The sequence below is a fragment of the Antechinus flavipes genome, chromosome 3 (assembly GCF_016432865.1).
Source record: "Antechinus flavipes isolate AdamAnt ecotype Samford, QLD, Australia chromosome 3, AdamAnt_v2, whole genome shotgun sequence".
Lineage (NCBI taxonomy): Eukaryota > Metazoa > Chordata > Mammalia > Dasyuromorphia > Dasyuridae > Antechinus > Antechinus flavipes.
The window spans coordinates 544,035,379-544,058,134 of record NC_067400.1 but is presented as its reverse complement, the minus strand read 5'-3'; the positions used below and the strand labels follow the sequence as shown (position 1 = coordinate 544,058,134).

Below are 22,756 nucleotides of genomic sequence, written 5' to 3'. Positions count from 1 at the left end.
TGCTGGAGATCTACAGAGGGTATGTCTCAGGAGTGTGACATAACTTGAATTGCAGTCTGGACCACCTCCCCAAAGGGTGGGACCCTGGAGCTAAAACTGATCTCTCTCAGAACCTTCTGCCTGCTTGCCTCAGGGATCAGTTCTTTAGTTTCCCATCAAACAGATCATTTAGGATTTCACTTCTCACTCTCTAAGCTGACCACAAAAGCCAGGGTGGATTCCAGTTCCCAGAACTCCAGTGGTTTTGGGTTCTGACCTTTGGAAGCTCACAAGATCATTAGTTTTTCTAAGACTCTTTTGCTTAAAAGCAAGAAAGAACTAACAGAAAGCCAGAGGCCTGTGTTAATGGGCCACATGTTAGGGCCTCTCCCCTTCCAGCATTGTCTCCCTCCCTGGAACAGCAGCCAGCAGGAAAGACCCAGAAACCTGTTTTGGCTGCTTAGGGTCTTTAGAACTTCCCTAGTTCCATCTCAGCTGCCATCCAACAGCCCATCTCTCCACCATGTGCTTAGCTGACCACAACCAATTCTAGCATTCAGTCCATGCTCCAAATGAGGGAGTAGGGCCCTTCCATTGCATGTCAACATGCATCTTGGAAGCAGCCTCTTCCACATGGGGATTGCATCAGCTGAGCACACTGCTCCCCTTCCCCCACTGTGTTACACAAAAAATGCTGAAACAGCTGTAGAACAGTAAGTGAGTCACTGAGACTGGGAGAGATGAGACCAAGAAGGAGACATTGGGTTGTTTCCTGGACTTTCTATTGGTTTTTTTTTTGTTTGTTTGTTTGTTTTGTTTTGTTTTTTTCTCCTTTTCATTTTAATTTCCATACAAAGAACTAGTAATATCTACTAATCTTATAATTAAACTCCAAGCTGTTGAAAACTTGGGGAGGCATGCAAAGCTGAACAGCAAAGCAGGTGTTGAAAAAAGAAAAAAGAAAAAAAAAATCCTTGGATTTTTATTCCCTTCTCATTTTTAATGAAGCAAGACTGTAAGAATTATTCAGTAGAAACAAAAGACAATCCCTGGTTTTCAGAACGAAAGGCTCTTATTCTTCTAACTGTCGAATTTTGAGGAAGGATGAATCTTAGAATAACACACAAGATAAACTTAAGTCAAAGACCAAAATCAAAAGCTGGACAAAAGATGAATTTCTAATAAGAAATCGATAGAATATGGGTGTTGGCTAACAGTATATTAAAAGGAATTAATTCAGACCCTAACTAATTTGTAATTTGCATTACTGGCCCTGGTCTGAGAAATACTAAACAATTCAGATGCTAATTGGGTAAACTGCTCTGTCAGCACAGCAGAAGGTATTGTATGTATTTGAATTCAATTCACTTCAATTTAAAAAAAACATTTCTTAAGCTGCAAGTCACTCTACTAGATGCTGGGGATTCAAGGGTAAATGGCTGTAAAGCAAGCTTGTATTCTAGGAGTTTACATTCTCCTGCCAGGCATAAAACATTTACACAAATAAATGTAATGCAAGGCAACATATGCTAAGTGAAAATGCGGCCCTGAGACAAGCATTGAGAGACTTTTGAAGAGGAAGAAATAACTTTCATTAAGAAAAAAAAAATCAGTTAAAAAAGTTAGATATATATACTTTATAATTCAGCTTGTTATTAATTCAAGTTGCCTTGCTTTTGTATGAATTAGTGAGATTTTATTTAATTTAGGGAGATAGGATTTGGGGCTGGAAGGGATCTTTGAGGTTATCTAGTTCAAATCCCTCATTTGACAGATGAGAGAAACTGAGATCCAGAGACTGGTGCTTTCCAAGATCTCAACAGCTAGTAAGTAGCAGAACTGACATTCAAAATCAGTTGTTCTCACTACAAATCCAGGTCTCATGCCCAATAATTATAGCTTTACCTTCTACATGGCGATTGTCACAAGTTAGCATAAGAAATTAAATGAGAATTTGAGGGGGAGTTTTGTGGAAACTGCAGATGACACACAAAAGTAAGCAGATCACAAAGAAAAAGTTTAGAAACTAGGAAATGTATGAAATATATGTATAGTATTGTATAGTACCAGCCCACATTTTAGAATAAGTTATTATAAACACCGCACAAAAGAAAAAGAAAAAATTCAGGCTTCTCTAGTACGAAGAAAAGGCCAAATTTTTTTCATGTGGATTTCTTTTGGGGGAGGACAATTTGTCCCTAACTTTAACTGATTAATCACTGTGCGGAAGTTACAAAATCTCTTTGGGATTGGCTGTAGAGTTACAGTGTTAGAAGAGATCACCAGGAATGAGTTGTGAGAGCTCCCAGAGCTTACAGTGGATGACCCCAGGAAAGACAGTCTAACCATTTTAGTTTGAAATCTGTCTAAAATATATTGCCATTAAGTGAAATGAGCAGAACCAAGAGATCATTATACACCTCAACAACGATACTGTTTGAGGATGTATTCTGATGGAAGTGGATCTCTTCGATAAAGAGAGCTAATTCAGTTTCAATTGATCAAGGATGGACAGAAGCAGCTACACCCAAAAAAAAAAAAAAGAACACTGGGAAATGAATATAAACTGCTTGCATTTCTGTTTTTCTTCCCGGGTTATTTATACCTTCTGAATCCAATTCTCCCTGTGCAACAAGAGAACTGTTCGGTTCTGCACACATATATTGTATCTAGGATATACTGTAACCTATTTAACATGTAAAGGACTGCTTGCCATCTGGGGGAGGGGGTGGAGGGAGGGAGGGGAAAAATCGGAACAGAAGTGAGTGCAAGGGATAATGCTGTAAAAAATTACCCTGGCATGGATTTGTCAATAAAAAGTTATTTAAAAAAATAAATACATAAATAAATAAAATAAAATAAAATATATTGTCATATCTCTGCCTTCTTAGAGTGGATCAAATTTAATTGACTATTTTTTGGGCAACTTAGGATCACCATTATGAATTTTTATTATTACTTATTAATTGTTGCATTTAACTGAAATGCAGTGTTGCTTTCAGGGGCTGTCAAGTTTCTCCCTTTAGTAAATAGTGCCATACATGTTTGATGTGTAAATACTTGTTTTTTTTTTTTTATGTATGTTTTTTCACTCCTCACTTCAATGTTAGTTTCTCAACAGTCACTTTTTTACACATATAAGAATGTCTACTTGTAGTAGACCCTTTTTTTCTGATTCCCTCCCCCATCTTTCCTAATTTGTTCATTCTTATCTGCTATGGACTAGGAAACCAACCTTGTTAGAATTGTGTCTAAAGTACGAGTAAGTCAGCTTTCAGGGAGGGTCTAATGTTCTCCTAGAGTAAATTCATGAGCTTTAGTCTATATACTTAATGTTATTTATTGTAACTGCTCAGAGGTCTTTGCTCACTTCCTGGTTCTTGGCTGTGTTTCAAGATGTTGAGGTTATCCTATAATTATACAATTTTAAAGTTAGACGGAGCCTTCTAAATCTTCTCATTTTTGTAGATGTAGAAACTGGAAGGTTATACAATTTTCCTAAGGTGAGACAGACAATATAAATAATGTGGCAACTAGATGGTATAGTAGATAAGAGTGTTGTGCCTGGAGTCAGAAAATCTGAGTTTAAATTTGACTTCAGATACTTAGAAATTGGGCATGTCCCTTAACTTTTGTTTTTCTCAATTTTCTCATCTGTAAAATGGGAATAATACAATTGCAGGGATCACATGGAATACTAATTGTAAAGTGCTAACACATGCTACATAAATGTCAGCTATTATTCTCATTACAACATGACTGAGGGAGAAGCCCTCCTCATGTTCTCTAATTCCAGAGCCAGGGATCTTGCCACTACATCATACTGTCACTACTTAAACACAAGAGACCTCTTCCACTCATCCCCTATCCCCACACCCTGATAAAGGTTTCTTCCATCTGTTTGTTCTGATTTCATTGTATTTACCTAGTCAAAACCAAAACAAAACAAAATGGGGAAAAATCTCTAACTAATTGCTACCCAGCTTTAATCACTGAATGAGTGTTGGCTCAGTAAAACTGAGACCTTCAAAAGGCCAAGGTCTCCCACTGCATCCTGAGCCATCTCCAGTCAACCTGATCTATATACTGGGCCCAGATGGCTCTAGAGGGGAAAGTGAGGCAGGTGACCTTGCCCAGCCCTCCCTCACCTAAATCCGTCTCACTTGTATGTCAGGGTATCACCTCCCTAATGTCCTGGTCCCTCTTCCAGAACAAGGACAAAGAATAACACCTAGTATTTAACTAAATATTTACACATATTCTCACCCTCTAGAACTGGACCAGATCCTGGCACATAATAAATACTTAATAAAAAGTTTGTTGATTGATTTATCTGTTAATATGTCAGAGAATCTCTTAAATATACAAACATACCGCTTAAGTTCTCTAAAGAATGCAATATTTGTATGCATATGTTGTATTTAATATATACTTTAACATATTTAACATGTATTGGATTACCTGCCATTTGGGGGGAGAGGTGGGGAGAAGGAGAGAAAAATATTGGCAGAGATACTAGAGTGATTTGCCATTTCCTTCTCCAGTCCATTTTACAGATTAGGAAAACAGGTTTAAGCGACTTGCCCAGGATCATACAACAACTAAGTGTCTGAGGCTAGATTTGAACTCAGCTCTTTCTGTCTCCAGGTCTGGCTACTGTGCTACCCAGTTGCCAGACATCTGAAAACAAATGAATAAGGGAGACAGAATACCATGTGTGGAAAACAAGTAGATCAACTTAAGAGTTCATAAGACAGAAAAAATGTGTAATCAGACTGGAAAAAGATTGGAGCCAGATTATAAAGGGATTTATATTCCAAAGATAGTAATTTTTGTTTTATCCTGGAAGTAATAGGGAGCTATTGAAACTTCTGGAGCAAGAGAATGAATATGATCAGACTTGCATCTAAAAATACTGTAGCTCGTCCTTAAATGATAAATACACAACCTTTTGTGAAACCTATTCAACTGATCTTTTTAACTTGATAGAAACTAGAAAACTTTCAAAATCCAGGTTCATCTCCATGACATTATGAGACATTTGAGGAAGACATTAATGGCTTATTTGTACATGCAAACAGGGATTAGAGGTGATGGCAGTGCTCATAGGGGTAGCTATCATCTAACATTTTCATTAATTAGTAATCAGCAAATTATTTAATTTAATTAATTAAATGACAAGACTAGGCAATGGACCTATAGAAAATTTAAACACTCATATCAACCAAAAAAGTCACAAGCTTTAGAAAAATGTTCTCTGGCTAAATTGCTAGATTTTTTTTAATGGAATATTTTGATTATGGTGTCATTGAAAAGTCTAAAATAGGCAATTAAAAGGATTCCTGAGACATTTTCTGGACATAGCCCCAACCCTGACACAGGTGACAACTCATCTATAACTTAGAAAATGACCATTAAGGCAAGTAGCTTAAAACCAGTTTCAGATATTTATCCCAATAAATCTTCTGTTAGCCTCAGTTTCTTCAACTGTAAAATGGGAATAGATAATAAGCACCTACCTCCCAGGGTTGTTGTGAGAATCAAGCAAGAATTTGTAACATACTTAGCACAGGACCTCGCACACAGTAGGTGCTTAATAAATGCTTATTTCTCTCCCTTCCCTCCCATTAATATTTGCCATGGCTGAAAAATTAATCATCCTGTTGCCACTTTCTAAATGAAGCCATATTAATTCTAGAACAATAATGATATTGTTCACTGCTGAACCTACACGCAAAGAGTTTTTTTTTTTTAGTTTATTAGGATTTTCTAAAGCTTATCCAGTGCTATCACTTTTGAAAGCACAAGGTTATCAGACAGCATCCAAACAGAACTTTGTAATTTCTTTATGGATAACATTTTATTTTGTTATTAAAAATTTGGACTTTGATAATGAAAAACACACAAAAGTCTGTTGTGATCAGAGTAGAAGTAGAGATCCACTATCTTGTGGAATTTTGAAGGATATTAGGAAACTGGAAAGACCTCAACTCATCATTTATAGAAAAGGTGACCTGGTCCAATTTATAGGTGATTCTCTAATCACACAGCAGGGGGAGCCCATGTTTATATCAAGCATGAAAGATGTGACAAATTCCAAATTGTCTCTAATGTAACAAATTTAGAGACTCAAAACCAGCGCCCAAACCTTCCGTTGTTACAGTTCACTTATTATGGTGTAAACATAACTTCCTGCCTTAAAAGAAAAAAAAAAGAATATAAAAATGACCAACAGTTTTCTTTTGCATGAAATAATTCTTTTTAAAACATTTTAATTGATTAAGTGTAAATGAATCTGAAGTACACACACACAAATTCTTATTCTCTGGGTTAATTTAATTTTATTTTTCAATTGTAATAAGTTTATTTATTTTAATACACATTGCTTTATGAATCATGTTGGGAGAGAAAAATCAGAGTAAAAGGGAAAAACTGTGAGAGAAAAAAAGAAGCGAACATAGCACTTGTTGGTCTCTGGATTAAATTTAAAATAAAGGCAAAGAATCTAGATAAAAGTTTCTTTTTCATTTCATTAAATTCAAGACGTTTGAAAAGGAGAAAGCATTTGATGAATTGAAATACACTTTGGATCTGAATCAACGTCCAGTATAGTACAATATTCTCACTTTTGAACACTTCCAAACTAAAGTCATAATTCTGTTTGGTTGGAAACCATCTTTGCTTTGTCTACAACTGGCAGATAACTATTGACTTTACCGACTCCCAGCCCCCTTGCTAATCTAGCTCCAGTAGCTTCCTCCACAGGATTACGCCTTGTACTTGGCCCAACTACAAGTTGCAATGACAAGTCCAGACAAGCAAGAAAGGGATAATGAACAGGCAGTTGGGGGCGGGCAAAGGAAGAAGGCTCTTTGTTAGAATAAGCAAAAGTTTCATAACTTCTCCACTCTGCTTCAGGGTACAATAGAAAGCCTGGTTTTCTGATGTTCAACATCTTTTTATGCATTTGTAACATCTATGATGACTGTAGTAAAGGGCTTGCTAAACTAGCAAATTTTGAAAAATTATCCTTTTTTTCTGCCCATTTGATTGGTACCCAGAATGAGAACTCAGTCTAGCACTAAGTAACAAAAATGTCTAGGGATGAGTAGCTACTAAGACTCAAAATTGGGACTCAAAAACTAGAGAAGAGAACAGATTGCTGAAAATCATAAACTGACAAGAAGAATTTGGGTATAGTCCTTTGGGTTGGAGTTCTAGGGAAAAGTTTCTTTTATTTTCTCTCTTTTGTCATTTAAGATAATGTTTGCATACTTTCTTTTCCTGATACTGTTTTCTCTCTCGTTCTACATACATAGTTTGGGTTCCTTTACTATTCTGTTTAAATACTGGTGTAAATAAATCTATCTGAGGTTTAATGTTACCCTGCTGGACTGTTGCCTGTAAATACAGGGCATGAAAAAGGATAAGTTGCTTAACTCGATTCCCCCCTTGAGACGAGCTACATTAAAAAGATACACCCTGAAACTCTGGTCTGCCCTGAGGTTGTTCAAAAATGGGGAGTGAGTAGTATTGTAGTGTTGGAGAGAAACTCCCCTTTTTCACTCGAGGTAGATAATTTCCAGATTTATTAATGTTCACAGCCTATAATTCATATTTGTCAAGGGTTCCCTATTCCCTTGCTTAACAATCATTCTTTGTACAAAAAAAAAAAAAAAAAGAGAGACATGGACTTTTAGTCAAAGTTGCCAGAGGTCTGAACTGAGTCCACTGAGGTTCTGACATCAAGACAATGACCAATCCTGGAAAAAAAACTTTTTCTTGATTGTGGATTTCAGTTTTTTACACCCTCATCTCACACAGAAAAGATCCACTCTTTTCCTTAAACTTTGGTCTTGATTCAAATGTCTTAGAATGCCAATTTTTAACAAAATAATACTACTAGAATTGGAATCAGAGAACTTAGGTACAAATTGTAGGTATAAAGTATGAATGCATACACACATACATGTGCATGTATGTTTGGTATATGTATATATGCATGTTATATACATTTACCTATTCCATATAATATACATATATAACATATTAATATGTAAAGATTTTCCAATTAGTCTCCTATTCTTCTTGCATGTTTGTTATATTGTATGTATTGATATGCATATATATTGCATACATATATAAACAAATATTCCAATTATTCTTGCATGTGTATGTGTACTTATATAATTTTGGGCAAGTTCCTTCACCTTTTTAACCTCAGTTTCTTCTGTAAAATCTTAGAGGATCATTAGGTCCCTTACAACCCTAAGTCCCCTGTGTATCTTAATCTAAATTCCCATAATGGAGCTTCTACCCTTTTTTTTCTTTGCTACGGACCTTTTTAGCAGTGTACTGAAGCCTGTGGATCTCTTTTCAAAATAATGTTTTAAGTGCATACAGTCAATTACATAGGATTACAAAGAAAACCAATTACATTGAAATACAATTATCAAAATATTTTTTAAATCCATGGGTTCTAGGTTAAGAACCCCTGTTTATGACTGATGGTCCCAAATAGCCTTGTTACATTTCCTGATTCCTAGAATGAATTTATTCTATGGTAATTTATCATCCCTATAGAGCTGTATTTTTAGAATTGTAGTAATAGCCAATTCTTCCTAATAAGCTTGTGCTTCCTATTTTTTTTTATAAAAACAGGATCACCTCTTCTCCATGAAATATACAAACACACATGCACATATGTATAGTCTCTATTTAACTCTCAATTTATCTAATTCTCATTTCTCTTTGAAGCTAAACAGCTGAATCCAATTATTTCTCTTCACACAGTACAGAGAAACCCATCCTCCTGTTTGTTGTTGTTTGTTCATTCAGTCATGTCTATGTCTGACTCTTTGTTACCCTTTTTGGGGTTTTCTTGGCAGAGATGGGGAGTGCTTTGTCATTTCCTTCTTCAGCTCATTATACAGAAGAGGAAACTGAGGCAAACAGGGGGAAGTATTTACCCAGAGTCATACATTTAGTAAGTATCTGAGGTTAAATTTGACTTCAGGCCTGGCCCTCCATCCATTGTATCAACTAGCCATCCATCCTTTAATTCATTTTGTCTTTCAGTCATTTCAGATATTTTTATGATCCCCTTTGCTAGTTTTCTTGGCAAAGATAATGGAGGGGTTTGCTGTTTCCTTCCCCAGCTCATTTTGCAGGTGAATAACAAACAAGGTTAAGTGACTTGTCCAGGATCACACTGCTAATATCTGAGACTGGATTTGAACTCAGGAGAATAGGCCCAGTGCTCCAACTAGCTTCCTAGATTCTCCAGTGCTAGTCTATTATTTGCTTAAATAACACTTCTTTTTAAAAAATTTTATTGGTATCATTTATTCTTACTTAACCTTCATTTCTCAACATATTCCTAAGGCAGCTAGGTGGCCCTATAGTTAAAACTCAGACTTGGTTGAATTTCTAATCCTAATCTAATGCTCTTACCAACTAGTTTTATGAATTTGAGCAAGTTTCTTAATCTTTCTCAGGCTTAGTTACCTTATTTGTAGAATAAAAATCCTAATAGCACTCATCTAAGAGGGTGGGCTTAAAGATCAAAGAAACGAATCATTTTTGTGAACCTTAAATCATCATATACCTCATTGTATCACCAAAGAATAAACCTTTATAACAAAGAATTTTAAAACTAGCAAAACTTATCAAAAATTGGCCAGGTCTAAAATTCTATGCAATGTTTCTTACCCATAGTTTCCCACTTCAGTAGACAAGGAAAAAATTCATGTCTTTTCACTGAGGACAAGATAAGTCATTATAATTCCATAGCATTCATTTTTTATAACATTTAATTTTGATTTCATGTTTGTTGCTTGCTATTATATTCTCTTGGAGGGGAAAGGTCATTAGCCTCTCCCCTTTATTCCAATATATTCCCCTTTAGAATATTGATGACTAAACACATAATTAGTAGCCAGAAGACAAGAATGGCTGAGAGAAGATCCCAAAGTTTCACTGAGTCAGTAACTCTTTTATTAAATTGCTTTTTAAGAGCAGCTGGGTGGTACAGTTGATAGAGCACCAGCCCTGAAATCAGGAGGACCTGAGTTCAAATCTAATCTCAGATGCTTAATACTTCTTATCTGTGTGACCCTGTATTAGCCTCAACAAAATAAATAATGGCTTTTTATTTTCAAAATGCATGCAAAAATAGTTTTCAACATTCACCCTTGTAAAATTTTGTGTTCCACAATTTTCTCCCTTCCTTCCCCCAAACTTCCCTCCTCTATACAGAAAGCAATCCAATATAGGTTAAACATGTATAATTTTTCTAAACATATTTCCATATTTATCATGCTGCACATAAATAAAATCAGATCAAAAAGAGGAAAAAATGAGAGAAAAAAGCAAGTAAGCAAACAATAACAACAAAAAAGATGAAAATACTATGTTGTGATCCACATTCAGTCCCCACAGTTCTCTTTCTGAATGCAGATGTCTCTCTCCATCACAAGTCCAGTGGAAATGGCTTGAATCACTTCATTGCTAAATAGAGCCAAATCCATCACAGTTGACCATTATATAATCTTGCTGTTGCCATGTACAATGTTCTCTCGGTTCTACTCACTTCACTTAGCATCAGTTCCATTCCTCTCTAAAATCATCCTGCTGATCATTTCTTATAGAACGATCATACTCCATAACATTCATATATCATAACTTATTCAGCGATTTTCCAATTGAGGGGCATCCACTCAGTTTCCAGTTTCCTTCCAGTACAAAGAAGGCTGCCACAAACATTTTTTGTATATGTTTAAGATCTCTTTGGGATACAGACCCAGTAGAAACACTGCTGGATCAGAGGGTGGACATTTTGATAGCCCTTTGGGCATAGTTCCAAATTGCTCCCCTTTGACATTGCTACCCCGATAGACCTTCATCACTTCACACCTGGACTATTTGCAATATCCTGGTGGTTCCTCCTCCTGCCTGAAGTCTCTCCCCACTCCAGTCCATCTCCCACTTAGCTGTCAAATTTATCTTCCTAACATTCATATTTGATCAGATTATCCCTCTATTCGACAAACTCCATTGGTTTCCTACAATCTCCAAGATCAAATACAAAATCGTTTCTCACTTAAAGCTCATTATAACCTTCCCTCAGACTCACCTTTCCAGTCAGTCTTCCAATATCTCACTCTCTTGCTTTTTATCACACAGAAAATTCCATCTCCTGACTCCTTCTGACTCTCCACAGGACTAGATTGTTCTGTCTCCTATTTCTATCTCTTAGTTATCCTTCAAGTCCTAGCTAACTTCTCTTCTTTTGCCTTTCCAGTTCTCCTTAATCTAGTCCTTCCCTCTGAGATGATGCCCTATATAGTTTGTGCCTATCTTACTCATACATAATTGTTTGAATGCAGAATCCTCCATTAAATTGTGAATTCTTGGCCGAACTGCCCTTTGCCTTTCTTACTATCCCCATTGCTTAACTCAGTATCTGACACATAATAGGTGCTTAATAAATACTAGTTGACTGACTAATTGACAATGATGGAAGTATTTTATCATTCAAAGTTCAAGAATTCTTCAGGGTTGAGTACCCAAGTGTACATGCTCCACTGAAATCAGGAAGGATAGTTTATTATTGAAAATATCATTTTCTGATTTTGCTTATTAAGTGATATTTCTTGATGTCATAGTGAACCAACTCTATTATTTCTAGGTCCTCTGTTCTCCTTCAATTCAGTCTGCTTGGTCTTCCTGCCCTTACTGAATTATGGGAGGCACAGACAATGGGAAATGCTAAGCAAAATGAAACTGTGAGGAGGATAGAGAGAAAGTATGAAAATAGAAAGATTTAAAATAACAACCACCAGAGTCATCATCAGAAATCTCTCCCAGTCTTATGCCAGTGTTTTCCTTTCAATCAAAATTTGAGGAGTTATTCAGAAGGAGAAATTTCCTACTATATACTCAAATGGAGCCATGAGTCTTTATTACCTCTTTCCCCACTTCTCCTCCAGTAGCTGCCACCCTGTGACTTGGTTAGTTAATAGCATTTTGGGGTGAATACTATATATTATAGAAAAATTGGTTAATGAATGAAAAGGTCTTATAGTTTCCTTTAGCAAGCTTCTAATCTCAGGAAAGGGACAATTAAAAACAGCTTCTTTTCTCATTTCTCACTCAGCTTCAACTTGCCCTGTCACTTCAGAATTTAGAGGTAGGTTCTCTGTAGGTGGCCATGGTGACAATGAAATCAGAAACCACCATTGGCACTGTTTGATCTTGGACAAATGGGCTTTAAGGGCTGGGCACATTCTCAATAAGAACAGGGGTGAAACAAGGACACCCACTATTATTCAACATTGTGCTAGAAATGTTGTCTTTAGCAATAAGAAAAGAAAAATAAATTAAAGGGATTAGAAGAGGCAATAAGGAAATAAAACTACCACTCTTTGCAGATGATATAATAATATGCTTAGAGAAAAATCATCCAAATACCTACTGGAAGCAATTAACATTTTTAGCAAAGTTGCAGGATATAAAATAAACCCACAAATTCTATATATTACTGACAAAGTCCATCAGCAAGAGATAGAAGAGAAATTCCATTTAAAATTACTTTAGACAGGATATGAACAGACAATTCTCAGATGAAGAAATTGAAACTATTTCTAGCCATATGAAAAGATGCTCCAAGTCATTATGAATCAGAGAAATGAAAATTAAGACAACTCTGAGATACCACTACACACCTGTCAGATTGGCTAGAATGACAGGAAAAGATAATGCGGAATGTTGAAGGGGATGTGGGAAAACTGGGACACTGATACATTGTTGGTGAAATTGTGAACACATCCAGCCATTCTGGAGAGCAAGTTGGAACTATGCTCAAAAAGTTATTAAACTGTGCATACTCTTTGATCCAGCAATGTTGTTACTGGGTTTATACCCCAAAGAGATACTAAAGAAGAGAAAGAGACCTGTATGTGCCAAAATGTTTGTAGCAGCCCTGTTTGTAGTGGCTAGAAGCTGGAAAATGAATGGATGCCCATCAAGTGGAAAATGGCTGAATAAATTGTGGTATATGAATGTTATGGAATATTATTGTTCTGTAAGAAATGACCAGCAGGATGATTTCAGAGAGGCCTAGAGAGACTTATGTGAACTGATGCTGAGTGAAATGAGCAGGACTAGGAGATCATTATACACTTCAATAACAATACTATATGATGATTAATTCTGATGGAAGTGGCCCTCCTCAACAATGAGATGAACCAAATCAGTTCCAATAGAACAGTAATGAATTGAAACAGCTACACCCAGCGAAAGAACTCTGGGAAATGAGTGTGAACCCCTACATAGAATTCCCAATCCCTCTATTTTTGTCCGCCTACATTTTTGATTTCCTTCACAGATTAATTGTACACTATTTCAAAGTCCAATTCTTCTTATGCAGCAAAATAACTGTATGGAAATGTATTTAACATATACTTTAACATAAACATGTATTGGTCTACTTGCCATCTGGGGGAGGGGGGTGGAGGGAAGGAGGGGAAAAATTGGATCAAAAGGTTTTGCAACTGTCAATGCTGAAAAATTACCCATGCATATATCTTGTAAATAAAAAGCTATTATAAGAAAAGAATAAAAAAAAAAATAAAAAAAAAATAATAAATAAATAAAATTACTTTAGACAAAATAAAATACTTGGGGGTCTACCTGCCAAGAAAAATCCAAGAATTATATGAACACAATTACAAAACACTTCTCATACAAATAAAATCAGATCTTAACAATTGGAAAAATATCAATTGCTCATGGGTAGGCTGAGCTAATACAACAAAAGTGACAATTCTGCCTAAATTGGTCTACTTGTTCAGTGCCACACCAATCAAAATGCCAGAAAATTATTTTATAGAATTAGAAAAAATAATAACAAAATTCATCTGGGAGAACAAATACTTGAGAATATCAAGGGAATTAATTTTAAAAAATACAAAGGATGGTGGCTTAAAAGTACCAGATCTAAAATTATATTATAAACCAGCAACCATCAAAACCATTTGGTACCAGCTAAGAAATAGAGTGGTGGATCAGTGGAATAGATTAGATATACATGACACAATAATCAAGGTCTATAGTAATCAAGACACAAATTCCAGCTTCTTGAATAAGAACTCACTCTTTGACAAAAATTTCTGGGAAAACTGGAAAATAATCTGTAAGAAATTAGGCATAGACCTACATCTCACACCCCATACCAAAATGAGATCAAAATGGATATATGATTTGGGCATAAAGGATAATGCCAAATTAGGAGAGCAAGGGATAATTTATCTATCAGGTCTTTGGAGAAGGGAAGAATTTATGATCAAAGAAGAGCTAGAAAACATTACTAAAGGCAAAATGGACAACTTTGATTACATTAAATTAAAAAGGTTTTATACAAACAAAATCAAGAAACAAGATTAAAAGGGAAGTAGAAAGCTGGGAAAAAATCTTTATAGCCAGTGTTTCTGATAAAGATCTCATTTCTAAAATATATAAAGAATTGTGTCAAATTTGATATATATATATACATTCCCCAATTGATAAATGGTCAAAGGATATAAACAGACAATTTTCAGATGACAGAATTAAAGTCATCTATCGTTATATGAAAAAACACTCTAAATAATTATTGATTAGAGAAATTCAAATGAACAACTCTGAGGTAGCACTTTATACTTTCATATTGGCTACAATGACAGGAAAAGATCATGATAAATGCTGGGATGTGGGAAAACTGGGACACTAATGCATTGTTGGTGGAGTTATGAAATGATCCAATCATTCTGGAGAGCAATCTAAAACTATGCACAAAGAACTATAAAATTGTGCATACCCTTTGACCCAGCAGCACTATTACTGAGTCTATATCTCAAGGAAATCAAGAAGAAGGGAAAAGGACTCACATGTGCAAAAATGTGTGTAGCAGTTTTGTTTTTGTTTTTGTTTTTTTTTTTTTGTTTGTTTGTTTGTTTTTTGTGGTAGCAAAGAATTGGAAAAGAAGTAAATGCCCCTCAAATGAGGAATGGCTGAACAAGTTTTGGTATATGAAAGTAATGGAATATTGTTGTTCTTATAAAAAAAAATTGAACAAGCTGAGATTAGAAAGGCCTAGAAAGATGTACACAAACTAATGATGAGTGAAACAATTAGAACCAGGAATACATTGTACACAAAAACAGCAAGAATGTGCAATGATCAACTGTGAAAGACTTGGTTCTTCTCAGTTGTTCAGTGATCCAAAGCAAAACCAGACTTTGGATAGAAAATTCCATCTGCATCCAGAAAAAGAACTAAGGAGACTGAATGTAAATCATCACGTTATGTCCACTTCTTTTTTTCTGTTTTTCTATCTCTCCCATGGTTTTTCTTTTTGCTCTGATTTTTCTTTCCCAACATGATTCATAAAGCAATGCATATTAAAACAAACAAACAAACAAATGAATGAATGAATAAACAAATAGAGGGATTAATGAATAAATAAATAAATGGGCTTTGGGGGTAATAAGTAAGAAGTATAATTTTGTGGCCTCTCTACCTGCATTCCCACATAGTAATAAGATTGCAGACATGGTGCAGACAATGCTGTTCCATGAACCTAGCTGTTCCATGAACAAAACTACCTATCTCTCAGCTCCAGGCATTTTCTCTAGTTATCTCCTCATGTCTGAAATGCTCTTCTTCCTCAATTCTGTCTCCTGACTTTCCTTAAGTTTTATAAGTCTCAACTAAAATCTCATTTTTTATAAGAAGCCTTTCCCAATCCTCTTAATTCCAGTGCTTTACCTCTTTTAATTATTTGTAAATTTATCTGGTATATAGTTTGCTTTCTATGTATTTGCATGTTTTCTCCCTACTTTAGATTTAAGCTCCTTGGAGATAGGGACTGAGTTATTGACACTTTGTGTATTCCTAGTGCTTAATACCATGCCTGGCATATAGTAGTCACTTAATAAAATTTTATTGATTGATATGGAGTCATCAGAAATCATCCCTGCTAAAGGTATTCATTGACAGATTTGAAACATCCCGTCTAGTGGAAGAATAAAAAAGAATTCCATCACTGATTTTTTTGTAAAATGTATGGAAGAAACCTGAGTGAGATGCTAATTGTAATGTGATTTTTTTTCTTTTATATACCCCTCCTCCCTTCCCAGAGACTCCCAGGCCACCCAGTGAAAGGCAGAGATCAACGACATTGGAAGACAGGGGACGATGGGAATTTATCATTTTTATGCATTTAATTACATGAACCAGCACTGAGCATTTTGGAACAACTAAAACACTTACCTGGAATGGACGCTGAGTGAGGGAGGATAGGGGTCAGTGCTATAACATAAAGCTGAGCTGAAATAGTGAACTCTTCTGTATTCCTGTGGCTAGCCCATGGTGTGCTGGGACCCTTTCTAGTTTCATTTGTTTTTGTAAGCACAGGAAAGGCAGGCAATGCATAGTCATTTGAAAACATGCAATCAACAGGGCAGTACATCATCTGATGACAGAAACAAAGAAGAATAAATCCACTCCAAGCCAACAGAAGCAGAGAAGGTTATGCATCAGGTGGGTGTCAAGCAGATCTCCCAGCATAGAAGGGAAGAGAAAGGTTGATTATTAGGGAGCAGCATGATGAAGGCTGTTTGAAAAGCTTTTCACAGAAATAGAAACCAGAGAAAGGTGGCTTTTGGCCAGTTTAATGAAACAGATGCTCTCTGCCAGCTGCAGTTTTCATAAGCTTTTTGAACCAAGTTTGTTCCATAAAAGAAACATTTGCAATCATTGTAGGATATAAAACTATAATCGATGTTTCTGCAAATAGGTGGTAAATTAGAGCAAGCTAGTCCTGGTCGGTCAACAATATGCCATATTTTAAAAAATTTTGTTCTGTTCCCAACACTTACTACATTCAATGATACTCTCACTGGCAAATGACATTTCCAACACTGAGGATACTGCAGAAATTCCCTATCTCCTTTTGCTCCCTTCTTGGTCCTTCTCACTAATCTTTCTCCCTCTTTTCTCTTTCTTTCTTCCTCCCTCCTGCTTTCCTCTTCCTTTTCTCCCACCTCTCTCCTGTTCTCTTCCTCTTTTTCTCCTCTTTCTTTTTTTCTTCCTCTCTTCCTCCTTTCTTCTTCCTTTTCTTTATATCTTTTCCACTTCTTTCTCCCTTCTTATTTTTCCCCACTCCCTTTTCTTCCTATTGCCTTTACTCCTCTCTTTGCCCATACTTCCTCTGCTACCCTCCTCCCTCCAAATGCATACATCATTCTCTCTCTCCCTCTTTATTTTTCCCAGTCTCTTTTTCCTCCTCTCTTCTCTGTCTCTCTCTGTCTGTCTATCTCTCTGCCTCTTTCTTTTTCCAGTTCTCTCTGTCTCTTTCTCTATCTCTGTCTCTGTTTCTCTCTCTGTTCCTCCCTCCCCTCTATCAGTCACATACACACACACACACACACACACACACACACACACACACTGTACTTGCATACACACCAGCTGTCTGCCATTACAGAACTGGATAACTTTAACCTGACCTCCAGAACTTTTTTGGAGATAATGTCTAATTTTACTACTAAGTCTGGCTAATTCTCTAGAGAGCTGTGCCAGAGGAAAAAAATGGGTTATCAGTAGCAGAACCCTATTCTACAGTTACCACTGCACATTACTGAGAGGTTAGGACATATTTCTGTAAATATAGTAATTGCTAAATCTAATGGTGTGTTACTGCACAGACTTTCTTACCAGCTGTAACTTTCTATTTGTATGACCATGTTATTACTGGCTTCTACTTTATTTTAGGGACATTAACCTGCTGCTGGTGCCTTACTAGTAACCTTTTGTACTATGCCCAGCATAAAAAAACTTCACAGTAAAAGAGTCTTTTGTTAGTCTTCATTTTTAATACTTTAAAAAAAAATCTCTCTTTTTCTTTCCTCATCCTCCCCTCTCCTCTCTTCTTCCATGTTAGGGCTAGCCAAAAATTTTAGCTTTCCCTTAAGAGCTCTATTACCACAGGGACTCACTGAGAATATGGCAAGGTCATATTATCTTAAAACATTTTGCTGTGAGAAAGCCTCCTGCGGCTTAGTCCTAGCTCCATCAAGTCACAGATTTGGGTCTGTGGAAACAGCCACTGAGACAAGAGGCTACTCTTAAATTGTGAACTAGGGTTCCAACAACCAGCCTCAAATTTTACTAGATCCTTGTGGGTTGGAAAGTGTATGAAGCACGAAGCATGCCACCTAATCCCACCAAGAGCAAGGACATGGAGCATCCCATCAAGAGGCAGTGGAAGGAGATGTTAGATTTGGGATATCTACTTCCTCTCACATAAGCCTTTTTAGTTTTTTTTCCCTTAAGAAAACAAAACATCCTCCAAACTACCAATAATTTTGAACATAACCTTACCCTATTTTTGATTATTTGTCTATATAAAAGAAGGAGAGGGCAGAACACTTCCAGATCCAATATACATATTTGGTTCTGGGTCCTCTGCCCAATACCAGCAGTCTCTACCGCACTTAGTTGATTCAGTCCCTGAATGAACTTGTTGTCAGCTTTGAGTGGAATATATTCAATCAGATATAAGTGTATGGGTTGTTCTGGTGGTTGGTGGTGTGTATGTGCATTTTCATTTATTTTATCACTTCACTCAGAAATGTTAAAAAGAAGGGCCTAAGGGGAAGCAAAAGATGGTTTTGTGAAGTTCTATGAAATTGTTTCTTTGGAATTTGTGGGTTCTCCAACATTAGAGACCATTAAAAGTAGACCAGTTGTGTAAATGAGTCCAGGAATGTAGAGAAAGGGCCCCTATTCAAACACAGTCCAAATTTTATATCCTCTGACATCTTCCAGCTCTAAAGTTTTGTATTTCTCTCAGTTTCCAGAAAAAAAGCTTCTTTTTTAAATTTAGGGACTTGCACTGAGCTGCTTCTGAGGAGAAAAATAAAGAAAGATATTATCATCTTTCTTTATCATATTAAACCAGGAAACCACCGCACAAAGCAAAAAAGTCATAGAGCCTAAATCATCTAGCCATTCAGATGAAGAGCTAAAACTAGAACTTTGATCTTTTCATATCTGTCCAGAGGAATAGGTACAATGGGATCTCTTATTGTTCAGGTCTCAGCTAAAATCTCATCTTTGGCAAAAAACCTTTACCTTCACTGTCTTATGCCTCAACTTCCCTTAATGCTAATGTGTTCCCTTTGTTATTATTTCTCATTTATCCTGTAGGTATACAATACTTTTATGTCTGCTCCCTCATTTGATTGTCAGCTTTTTGAGAGCAAGAACTATCTTTGCCTTTCTTTGTATCCCCAGTTTTTAGCACAGTGTCTAGTATTTAGTAAGGAATCAATAAGTACTGTTCGATTAACTTTTTTAAAAAAGTAACAAAATTACTTTTGAAAGTAGCAAAAGCAGTAACAAGAGTGACAACAGCATTTCTACCAGGGATGAAATAACCAATTTAGCTCTTAAAATTGATTTGAACTGAATTCAACACAAACCATTTATATTTCTCTTCATTGTTATTATTAAGATCTAAAATTATTTGGATGTCTTCTTCCCAAATTGTTTATCTTTATATAACTTTTACAGAATTAGAGAGATTAGCTTCACTGGTAGCAAAACAAAGGTTCCTTTGACCAAAAAAAAAAAAAAAAAAAAAAAAAAGATGTTTTCATCTGGGAAGGTGACTCAACACTGGAAGGAATTTTGGGGGGAAAATTACTAAGAGAAATAGTAGAATATTCCTCCTTCCATTAAGATATTTTAAAATGACATAAAATTCTGTACACAAGGATTATTTCATTCTTTATATTTGTATCTCTAGCACCTATCAGACTAATTCAACAACAAACAGCATGTCCTTAAAAATGTTGGCTGATTTATGGATTGATTTCCTTTTTTCATACAGGCTGTATAAGCAAGAAATGGTTTGGTGAGTAGAGCACTTGACTCGGAATTAGGAAAAAACTGGATTTATAATACACCTTAGACACTTTCTAACTGGATTTTCTGGGGCAAGTCACCTAACCTACCTAGTTCCCAATATTCTCATTTTCTAGATATTCTAGATTTTCTATTCTCATCTAGAAAACGAGGAGATTAGGCTCAAAAACCTCTCAACTTCACCTCTAATTCTTCATCTGTGATCCTGTAAGATATAAATTGCTTATATTTATATTCTGAGCATCTCTCTTGAGTTGTTGCTAGCTAGGGCTGTATGGAAGGCACTGTACAAGATGCTGGGGTTACCAAGGCAAAAATGAAACCTTCCCTGCCCTCCAGGTGTTTCTGTTCTACTATATTTAACTATAATATAGGCACATAGGCATATATACAAAGTAATTTCTGGAAAAAACACTAATGCCTAGAAAGAAAGGGATGAAAAAAGGAAATGTTTCTGAGCTGAGCTTTGAAGGAAGTCAGATTCTAAGAAATTGAGGTGAGGAGGCTTCATTCCAGGTCCCAGGAACAGCTTGGACAAAGATACTGAGATGAGAACTCTTAGTTCAGAGAATAGCTCAAAGGCCAGTTTGAATGGAATGCAGAATATATGAAAGGGAATATAAACCTGGAATGATAGATAAGATCCAGATTTCAGAAGGCTTGAAATGTCAATCTAAGAAATTTGAATGATAAGGTTAGGGAAGTAGAGCATCAGGGAGGAACTAATAGTATTGGAAATCCCATTTTACAGAGGAAGAAACTGAGGGTGATATAGTTAATGAGTTTCAAAATCAGGATTTGGACCCAGATCTTATGATTCTAAGGCCATGGCTTTTAATAAAGAATGAAAAGAGAACAAAAAGTACAATCTATAATCCCCTTTCCCTGTATCCAATCTTTCTTTTACAGGATTTTAAAAAATCCTATAAATTTCATCTTTTGGGTTAAAAAACCTATATTAAGAGAAGTACACTTTCTATAAAATATTTTAAAAAGAAAAGAAATATGGTGTGACTATATGATGTTCTCCTGAGCATTAAAGAGTATTATCTCATTTTTCATTTACCTTTCTCAAAGGGCACCAGATATTTAGAACTGTGTGCCTGAAAAAAGTGGCCCTTGCTCTTCTCATTATCTCAGTACATTATAGTAAGGTTTTTATGAGAAGCTGTAGTTTCCAAACAAATTAGGTCCATTTTCTGAAATGATTGCTAAACCTGCAAGGTTGAGCTGACCAAGTAAAATAGGACTGGGTTATTTGCCTTTCTATTGTTAGTTCCAGAATAATTGATGCCTGGTTTGTAATAGGAGCTTCACATTGAATTGGATTGGTGCTAGAGGTAAATTCCACATTAGGTGGATACATTATGGTGAGTCAGTTGGCAAATACCTCCTCTAACCATTTTATAATAGTGTCAGATTCAAATAGAAATAGGATCACTCAACTGTCCTACTGGTGAACATTGACTTAGAAAGCCACATATTAACATTATCTATGTTCTAGTTAATTTTTTGGTATTTGGTAAATTTGGTAAAAATTTTTGAACAGTGTTATTTAGTGACTAAAAGGGCTGTTAATGATTTTACTCCTAAGATTGTCCAAAGAATGACATTCTGGTACATATATGAGACTTTATATGTGATCTCACAAGAAAAGTTTAATGGAAACAGACGAAGTGACCCAAGGTGACTAAATAAGACGGCATCCTAAACTAATCCACTGATCTGAGAAAAAGCCATCTAGAAAGTATTAATTCAACTTGTTAAAATTAAAAATTTTTTAAATTCAAAAAAATCAGATAATTGTAAAAAAACAAATTGCAATATGTAAACTTGGAAATGTTATCTTTATAAATTTGTAGTATTTATAATTTAAAGTTATTAAATCTTAAAACTGTACTAAGACTTTTGGGATACACATCATTTGTAACACTTTAAAAGCTAGGGGAAGGTTTAAAAGGCAGTCAAGAGATGCCTAGATTTGAATTCTTACTCAGGCATTTACCATCTATGACCAAATTATTTAATCTCTCTGAGGCTCAATATTTTCATTTGTAAAATGGAGGATGATAATACTATCCTACCTTACAAAGTTGTTAGTGAGGAAAATCTTTTATAAGTCTAAAAATATGAGGTATGGCAAGGAGTATCCAGAATACATTATACATAGAGAATTGACCTTAGAGGTAGCAAAACCTGGATATAGTTCTACCTTTGACGTACCTTATCCTACCCTTAACTTCTCCATGTCTCAGCTATCATTTCAAAACTGTAAATTACAGATGATCCATATTCATTGATGAATTTCTTATACAGGCATTCTCAAGGATGATGATTTCACCACAGATCTCAGCAGAAAACAAACCAAGAAAAGATAATATTATCTATCAGAATGTAGAGTCAGACATGTAAAGTTCCCAGTCTTACATCTTACTAGCTGTATGATAAAGTTATTAATCACTTAACCTCAGCTTCAGTTTCACTCTCTGTACAGTGGTGATTATAATAGCACTTTTTTTCACAAGATCATTGCAAGAATTAAATGAGAGAAGATGAAGTATCCCAAAAGTGTTAGGTTGGTTAAAATGCCCTAAGACTCTTGGAACATCTTGAATAGAGTATACCATTTACAAATTTTATAGCACTATTTAAATATTAGCTATTATTTAAACATCAAAAGTTAAGCTAGACTAGGTAATATTTTTTGAGTTTGCATGGGAGAAAGCAAACAGGCACAAGAGGAATAAAGATCTGTTGAGATACACACTTCATAATTATTCTTCTAAATTCATTCTTCAGCCTGTGG

The 22,756-nt window shown here is 35.6% G+C and overlaps 1 pseudogene; it reads left to right on the top strand.

Moving 5' to 3' along the window:
• Positions 1-585: 585 nt before the first annotated feature.
• Positions 586-22,756, top strand: part of LOC127557381 (transketolase-like) — a 164,887-nt pseudogene continuing 142,716 nt past the window's right edge.